Source organism: Triticum aestivum, chromosome 6B (genome assembly GCF_018294505.1).
Source record: "Triticum aestivum cultivar Chinese Spring chromosome 6B, IWGSC CS RefSeq v2.1, whole genome shotgun sequence".
Lineage (NCBI taxonomy): Eukaryota > Viridiplantae > Streptophyta > Magnoliopsida > Poales > Poaceae > Triticum > Triticum aestivum.
Window position 1 is genome coordinate 546499492 of NC_057810.1, and position 9828 is coordinate 546509319.

Sequence of the window (9828 nt, forward strand, 5' to 3'; positions counted from 1 at the left end):
CTTCTAGGGACCACCTAGATAGTTGTGCTGGTTGTATTTTTAGGGAATGAACTATTTAACAAGCTGAAGAACTATTGAATAATATATTGAGTAATGATAATGATTGGGCTCTTCCCGAACCACCTCCTAGACCAACTACGAAGAAGAGAGGTATTCTATTTCTCAGTCCTAAAGATATGCAAGAGGCAAAGAAATCTATGAAAGAAAAAGGTATTAAAGCTGAAGATGTTAATAATTTACTGCCTATTGAAGAAATACATGGTCTTAATAACCCGACACAGGTAATAGAGGTAAATTCTCTCTATTTGATGAAGGTAATATTCCCTATAATAAATCTGCTAGTCAATGCTTGGATGAATTTGATAACTTTATTGTTAAACAATAAAACTTCAATGCATGTGTTAGTAGACAATTGAAACGTAATGCTTATATGCTTGAACACTTGAGTGACTATATGTGTAGAACTCTTAATGATCTCAAGATTGTTGGTAAACATGCTTCTATGGTAAAAACTCAAGTAGAACAAGTTCTGAAGGCACAAAATGATTTGCTTAATGAGATGAATAATAAGATGAATGATTATGTTGTTAGAGTTATGACCAGAGGTGGTAAAATGACTCAGGAACCTTTGTATCCTGAAGGCCATCCTAAGAGAATTGAACAAGATTCTCAAAGAATTAATACCTATGTAGCTAGTCCTTCTAAAAAGGAAAAGAAAGATGATAGGCCTTTGCATGCTTCTAGTGAACCTGTTATAGACACACCTGAGAACCCAAATGATATTTCTATTTCTGATGCTGAAACACAATCTGGTGATGAACATGGGCCTAGTAATAATGTTAATGATGATGTTCATGTTGATGCTCAACCTAGTAATGATAATGATGTGGAGATAGAACATGCCGTTGATCTTGATAACCCACAACCTAAGAATAAAAAATATGATAAACGTGACTTCATTGCTAGGAAACATGGTAAAGAAAGAGAACCATGGGTTCACAAACCCATGCCCTTTCCTCCTAAAGCTTCAAATAATAAAGATGATGAGGAATTTGAGCACTTTGTTGAAATGCTTAGACCTGTCTTTTTGCGTTTGCATTTGAGTGATATTCTGAAAATGTCTCCTTATGCTAAGTATATGAAAGGTATTGTTACTAATAAAAGAAAGATATCGGAAGCTGAAATTTTCACCATGCTTGCTAATTATACATTTAAGGGTGGAATACCAAAGAAACTAGGAGACCCAGCAATACCAACTATACCATGCCCCATTAAAATAAACTATGTTAAAACTGCTTTATGTGACTTGGGAGCCGGTGTTAGTGTTATGCCTTTATTTTTATATCGTAGACTTGATTTGAATAAGTTGACACCAACTGAAATCTCTTTGCAAATGGCCGATAAATCAACTGCTATACTCATCAGTATTTGTGAGGATGTGCCTATCGTAGTTGCAAATGTTACTATCTTAACAGACTTTGCTATTCTTGATATACCCGAGGACAAAAGTTTGCCGATCATCCTTGGTAGACCCTTTTTGAAAACTGCAGGGGCTGTTATTGATTGCAATAAAGGCAATGTTACTTTTCATGTTAATGGTAATGAGCATACGGTACACTTTCCGAAGAAACAACCTCAAGTTAATAGTATCATCTCTATTGGAAAAATTTCAACAACTACTATTGGAGGTTTTGAGTTCCCTATTCCTAGTGTCAAAAAGGAATATGATATTCTTATTGTTGAGGACATGCATATCCCCGTCGAGGTAACCTAGTGTTATATGAAAATTCTCCAGTTTCATGTCATTCAGAAGAAGTTTGTTAATAAGACTTGATCAACCTTATTAATGGATTCCTTTTGACTGGTACGAGATGGATGAATTTAGTAAACACAACCTTCTTTACCCACTTTTTACTTTCTGTTATTTAGAATTAGTAAAGTAGAAATGCTATTATTTTACTATTTTCTGAATTATCCATGCAATAAAAAACTGACCAGAAAATAAAAGTTCTCCAAATGCCCTGAAAATCTAGTATGATTTTTCATGCAACATTTGAAATTTTTTGGCACTAAACACACCTCAGGGGGGGTGCACCAGTGGGCCACAAGCCCACAGGGCGCGCCCACCCCCTTGGGCATGCCTAGGTGGCTTGTGGAGCCCACGTGGGTCCCCTCACTTATTCCAGCCACCCATCCACTTCGTCTTCCTCCAGAAAAAATCCCACCATTGCTCAAACCCGTGTTATTGCTCATCTTGCTGCCATTTTTGATCTCCTTGCTCGGAGCTCCATTTCTGAAACTGTTTTTGGGGATTGTTCTTCGGTATGTGACTCCTCCAATGGTCCAATTAGTTGTTGTTCTAGTGCTTTATATATTGCAATTTTTTGTTGCTGTGGTGACCATGTTCTTGAGCTTGCATGTCAAATTTATATGGTCCAACGTAGTTTTGTTGCATGATATAGCCTCTAGCATTGGTACAGCGAGGTGCTATACAAACAATGTTTAACCCCTTTCCGTAACGGCGTTTTGAACCGTCGCGAGTCCTTCCTACATGACCCATAAACCACCGGGGATAGGGAGCCTTGATACATACAGTTGTCCCTACTCATTTGTGCTCGCATCGCCATCATAGTCGGTATCCTGTGGTGCTACGTTTACAATGCGTGGCCCATCACAAACGGTTTACGATTATAGAATGTGTATGATAAGCAGACAATCACACACATTCACTTTTACCGAACTGTGTGCGATAACTACTTAAGAAGATTAGCTAATCATCATACGAGTGTTGGATAGGATTACGAAACGTCGGACCATTTAACATCGTCGTACATGATAACTATCGCACACGCTATTCCGTGGTGCAACGTTTACGATGCGTATCACATCAGAAACAGTTCATGGTTGCAAATCGTGTATGATAAGGCAACTATCACAAATGTTTAGTTTGCTCGCACCGTTTCTGATATTGTCTGACATCACACACGGTTTGCAAACGACAACTGTGTGCATGCTCGCACACGTTTCCTCTCCATGAACCGTGTTGGATTATGGTTTATATCACAAACGTTTGTGTTTTATCGACCGCTTGCGCCGTAACGACCTGTAGAGCATAATTTCACCATAATTTAATTGCTGCTATTTCAAATTGTACCGGATTTGAATTTTAAAGTATGCTATAGGTTTATTCATATCCATCAGGTTCAAACAACCAATGCATTATTTGATTCACAGGTACATATGTTCAAGAATTACACAAGCACTGAATAAAGAATGATGAACCATAGTTGTATACTTGTACTATTAAAGACGGTAAAGAAAGAGGCGAAATACATTCTGGTTGCTGAACAAGGTGAAGCGGAATGCCCATATTGTGCCCTCCTCCATTCAGAAGGCACACACGACTCTAGTCCAACCCCTTGTGATGGTCGACCGCCCATCCTTCATTATCTTCATGAAAACTTCTAGATAATCATCGTGTCCTGGTATAAATACTTTAACCTTTGCATGCCCACCAATCTTGTAGTTTGAGAGGTAATCTTGAGTAAACTGCTTTGGGAACCACTGCAAAGGCAAAAGATTCAGACATTGTCTTTTTTTTTGACAGAAAGACTGTAAGGGAACCCCCTACAGTATAATTGGTGCAACAAACCCAAATTGCAAGTACCATGCCTTGAACCTGGGTGGGTGGGAAGGCATCAGCCCCTTCCCACCATTAGGCTATGCCTTAGTATGCGATTCAGACATTGTCATCTAACACAACTCATTATGGGCAGTAAAAAGAAGGTTGCAGAGTTCTTACTTACCATCCTGCAGTTCGTTGTTGTCTTGGATAAAGTGTAAAAAAATAGTTTAATTGCCATATTTTGACCCATTTTACTAACAATCTTTATCAGCTTCCTCACTTGATGCTGGTTCATCAATATCTCATTGCCCCATACGCAGAAAGGGTCGAAGCGCAGATCTTTACCACTATCATATGTACCTAAAAGCACCAAGTTAATATTAGAAGCTAAACATCAATTGCAAAATGATGTAGTACAACACTCCCTCCGTCCCATTATATAATATCTTATGACATCCAATATACTCACATATTGGATGAATTAACATCTTATATTATGGGCCAGAGGGAGTTTATCAAATTTTTACAAATTATCAGCTGATTAACGGCTGATGTGTCATCGTTGTTGTTGCTGCTGCTCTTCTACATATATCTAGACATCATCAGAAAATTAAGGTAACACTCTTCCTTGTTGCTATGTAGCCTAGGATTGCATATTTAGACATTTAGTACAGTGCTTGTTGCTATGTTGCCTCAGATATATTACATATGACCCTAGTTAACTAACGATAAATGGGTTACATATATATATATATATATATATATATATATATATATATATATATATTCAGTTAAACATTTGATTCACCGATTAGTCCCTTATGAGCCCCCGGTCTATATGGTACCAGCTACAGATATCCTAAACAATGAGTATATATAAGCCATGGGATGAAACTAATCTTGATGGAAAATAACAGTCGTTCCCAAAATTGTCCTGTGTAAGTACATCGAGAGGCATGTTAAGCACAACAGGCTAAACATCAACCAAATATATCCATGGCAGACAAAATAATCTCCAAAAGATAGCTGGTGTGCAGGTTTAAGCATGCTAGTTAAGCAAAACAAGTGGAAATATGTGTTAACTGCAGCAGGCCTAACATTTAACAACAAGCAAATATAGTCATTCAAACTGGTATTGTGTCGATCTAAGTACATTGGTTATTGTTAAATAAAAATGGAAATGCGTGTTAACTACAACATGCAGCAACCAAATGTAGTCATTCAGAGTGGTATTGTTGAAACTGGTATTGATGAAATTGAACTACACAGTTCATACTTGCACATATAGAACATGGCGTTGTGAATAACTGGAATAAACAAGGCATACTACAAACAACCAAATATAGCTTTTGAAACTGGACATATGCTAACTACAAACAACTGAACAACCAAAAAACATTAAAAGAGGCATATGCTAGCTATAACAGGCTTAACAACAAACAAATATATGCATTCCTATTAGTATGTATAAAATTGGTATTGATGAAAATGTACTGCACAACAAATAGTTGCACATATAGAGTGTCACATTGTGAACAACTGAAATAAACAAGGCATACTGCAAACAACCAAATGTAGCAATTAAAAATGAACATATTCTCACAACACTACAAAAGGGACTCAACAAAACAAATCATGGGTTCCCCCCTGTGAAGAGGCACGACAAAACAAATCTTGGGTTTCCTCACTTGTCACAGATGGGCTCGTTCCTGTGGGAAGAGCACATACCCTGGGTGCGCTCCATGTTGTCATAGATGGGCTCCTTCCCCTTGTAAGAGCACGGCTATAGGGTGCCCTCCCTGATGTCGCAGACGGGCTCTTTTCACTTGGAAGAGCCGGAGAGGGTGCCCTCCTCGTGGTCGCCGTCGATGAGGTCCGACTTGGAAGCTGTGGATCCCAAGCTAGTGTCGCAGAACGTGTCTTTTAGAAATGACAAAAGAGGCTCGATGGCGATGTAGGATGTCAAATTATTGACAGGGAGCCAGAGGAGATTAGCGACAGGGCCATAGATGAGATCGAAAGTGGTTAAACTCGAGGGATTGGGGGTGGGCCACTCAATCAGCTGTCGACGACCTCGATGTCATAGCCGGCGTCTGCGACATACCCGCATACTCTAGCCGGCTGATTGAGTGTCTGCGACCAGTAATGGTCGTCAGCTCGGCGGCCACCTCGGCGACGTCGGGAGAAGAGGCCGCGATACACCTCTTTTGGGCTAGTCGCTCCTCGAGCTCCATGGGAAGCGTAGCCGGGCTTAGGCTGCGATGCTCTGTAGTGGAGGATGGGGATGGGGATATGTGGGAATGGGGGCATTTGGCAGGCTCATCTAAGAAACTCACGGCAACCTGGGTATGGAGATCGGTGGGTAAGCTGCACGGCCAAACCGGCATATGTTGACAATGGAGGCCTTGCGGCGGCGGCGACCCTTCTAGGGTTTCGAGCGAGGGAGGGGTTGTGGTGGGTGTCTCTATGTGCGTATGCACCCGAGGAGGTTTTGGGGTGTGTTTGTGGAGGGGGCGTGTGTTTGAGGAAACGATGCGGCTACTGGAAATTTTACTACGCGAGAGTCAAACGCAGGAGTGAAATGCAAGGGCTATTGAAAATTTGGATGATGGTGCATCACACACGGTCCAGAAATAGCAATCATGTGTTATGAAATAGAAAAACCCTCGACCCGGGCAGATATTTTCGAGGGATGCAGTCGGGAGCGGGAACAACAAACATCACACACGGTCGAAACATAATAACCGTGTGTTATCAAACAGAAAAAACATGCATGCGGGTAGATATTTTTGAGAGGGGAAGCCTCATGGAGCCCATTGTACTGTGCTGATGTGCGTGACAGGGGCACCAGCGTGGCAAACGATTAGTGTGAGTGAACCGTGTCTGCTGCATCATCTGACTTGTCTAATGTTCATAAATTTGGCAAAAATGACGCGGGAAAGGGTCAGAACACGAACACACTTGCATGTGGACCAAATATATATATGAAAAGGGTGGTTTGATGTTCAAATACCAAATGCAACCTCGATGTGGCACCTATCTCGTAAAGCGCACGATATTGCTTGCCCCCCTCATGTCGGCAAGAGGGGAATCCTAAGCTATGAAAGCATGCCCGCCCCCACGAAGGTTCACCTAGAAAAGTGAAAACTAGCATTCCCCCCATCACACACACACACACACACACACACACACACACACACACACACAAGCACGCACGCACGCACACACACACACACACACACACACACACTTTCAGACGGCGGGAGAGGTCATATCACCAAGATGTATCGTAAAACAGACCAAGAATAATCCACCTTGGTCGTACAACCTCTCTCTTGTTGTTGGTCAAAGTGATGCCGGTCCATGCGACCCCAGAGATGGGCTAGCTCGCCAATAATCACACAAGTAGCTAGTCCCCGAAGACAACCACTGCCTGCGTGTGGCCCAAACATATGTATGGAGGTGTTGATGTTTGAATACACAATGGAACAACTTTGATGTGGCATCGTGCTTTGGAACCAGAAATCCCCACACGGAGCAAGGATTAGTTGAGGATGCATATGTATGTCACACCACACTTCGACACTACAAAAAAGACACATCCGTGACATTTTGGGCCAAACGATTTTTTTTCTGTCATACTTATGACACTTCTATGACGATAATTGTGACAAAACCCGGTATCATCATAGATGTGGTGGGATCCTACTTCTATGACAAAAAAATCATTACAAAAAATGGGCTTTTCATCCTGGGCGGGCCGGAGATGCAGCTGCATGACATTCTTTGGGCCGTCCATGACGGAAAAAACCGTGGTAGAAGCGAGGGCGAGGAAATTTTTAGTGAGTTCCCAGTTACGGTGGGTGGTCGGGGGCCGAGCGATGCGCGTTTCTCTTGTACACGTACGCGCATGTGTGCAAGGCATTGGCTCTAACTCAAACCGAGTGAGGCGTTGGGCTCTAACTGAACCCAAGCGATTGCACTGCAGGCTACGTGTTACTGAACCCGAGCGATCGATCGATGGCTGTTAACTGAACCCGATCGAGCGATTCCTTCACTACTGCTGCTAAATGAAGCCGATCGATGCTGCCTCTGGATGAATAGTGAGCGTTGCGGGGGGGGGGGGGGGGGGGGGGGTTGGATGAACATTGAGCGGTGGGGGTGGATGAACATGACCCCATGGTGTTGCCTCTGGATGAACAGGACCCCGATCGATCGAGCCGGTTGGGGCTGGATGAACAGGACCCCGTGGAGGGCTGGATGAACAGGACGAACCCGTGGATGGCTGGATGAACAGTAGACGATGGAAGGGTGGATGAACAGTAGCCCGTGGAGGGGTGGTTGAACAGGAGCCCGTGGAAAGGGGTGGTTGAACAGTAGCCGGTGGAGTAGCGCGCGGTGGAGGCTGGATGAACAGGAGCCCGTGGATGAACAGTCGCAGGTGGAGGCTGGAGGAGGTCGACGGTGGAGATGAATAGTATCCCGTGGAGTCCCGTTTTGCGGTACGCCACACCCCTCCCGATGAACAGGACCCCCGTTTTGACCGTAGCGCTCCAACACAACTCCGTTTCCTCCGTTTTGCGGTACGCCACACCCCTCCTGATCAACAGGACCCCGTTTCGACCATAGGAGGTCCAACACAAGTCCATTTCCTCTGTTTTGTGGTACGCCAGACCCCTCCCAATGAACAAGATCCCGTTTCGAATGTGGCCGGTCGAACACAAGGCCGTTTTCTCCGTTCTGCGGTACGCCAGGCCTCGTTTCCATCGCCTGTTCCGTCCAAGCCGTCCCAATGAACACAACGACGCATTCTGTTCCGACCCAGCCGGTTGGCTCCCCATGAACACGATGACGCATTATGTTCCGACCCAGCCGGTTGGCTTCCCATGAACACGACGACGATGCTGTTTCTCTATTCAGACCCAGCCATGTACACGAGCCCTGACTGTACGTATGTGCGAGCAGGCATTCGAGACCCCGCCCATATGTATGTATGTGGCCGTATTTTCTTTCTTGCACACTAGCCGCTGTATGTACGTGTACATGCTACGTGCGTGCCTCTACTACAACAAGTGCGCGCCTCTACATCGACCATTATGTACGTACACGTTCGCGACTAGAATGACAACGCTACGTACGCTTCGACCGGGTGGGTCCCGACTATCAGGCACTTGCGTGCGAAGATGTAGCTGGTGGGTCCCAGCAGTCAGGGGGGCAAATTGTTTTTTTGCCCAAACCGCACTTCCTTGCGTGCGAAGATGTAGCTGGTGGGTCCCAGCAGTCAGGGGGGGCGAATCGTTTTTTTTGTCCAGGCGCACTTCCTTGCGTGCGAGGATGTAGCTGGTGGGTCCAAGCCATCAGGGGGGCGAATCATTTTTTTTGCCTAGACGCACTTCATGGCATGCGAAGATGTAGCTGGTGGGTCCCAGCGGTCAGGGGGCGAATCATTTTTTTACCCGTAATATGGACGCACTTCCTTGCGTGCAAAGATGTAGCTGGTAGGTCCCAGCAGTGAGGGGGGAAACGATTTTTTCACGAAATACGGTGGCCCGACCGGTGGGTCCCGGCTGTCAGGTGGAGGAACAATTATTTTGCGCGTCATAAGGAGGCACTTCCTTGCGACCGCCGTGGACCCAGCTGTCAGCCTCTCCACGTACAGTACTCTTTCGATGGAAGTCGTTCCTTGACCACGTTGACCACGCTGCGCCGAGAGCACCAGGGCGGTGGACGACGGTGAGGCCTAGGAAGGGGACAATGCGGAGCCGGGGAAGAGGCGACAGTGGAAGTCCGCGCCGAGAGGAGTACGAGGGTTCATTGGTTCGGCTGTGGTGTGAGGTTGCCGTCGCCGCAGAATAATAGGGGGTGTGGGTGAGTAGAGGGACGGCCTGGCTAGCGGTGGGAGTAGTATGGGGCGGTGAGGCCTCCGCGGCATCACAACCGGCCATGGGAGGTAGGAGCACGTGGCACGACCGACGCTGGTTTGGGTGGCTGGAGCAAGAAGACCAGAGGTTGAAGAAGCACTACGGCCGTTGGATGAACATCGTACGGTAAGAGGATCTAGAATTGTTCATATTGACTAAGTTGACAAAGCTCTCCGTCCCCGTCAACTTGGTAGGCCCACAAGTCAGCCTCCCACTATGCTGGGTTCCAGTTGGTAGGGGGAGTATTCATTTTTGTGTGCGTAATAAGGAGGCACTTCCTTG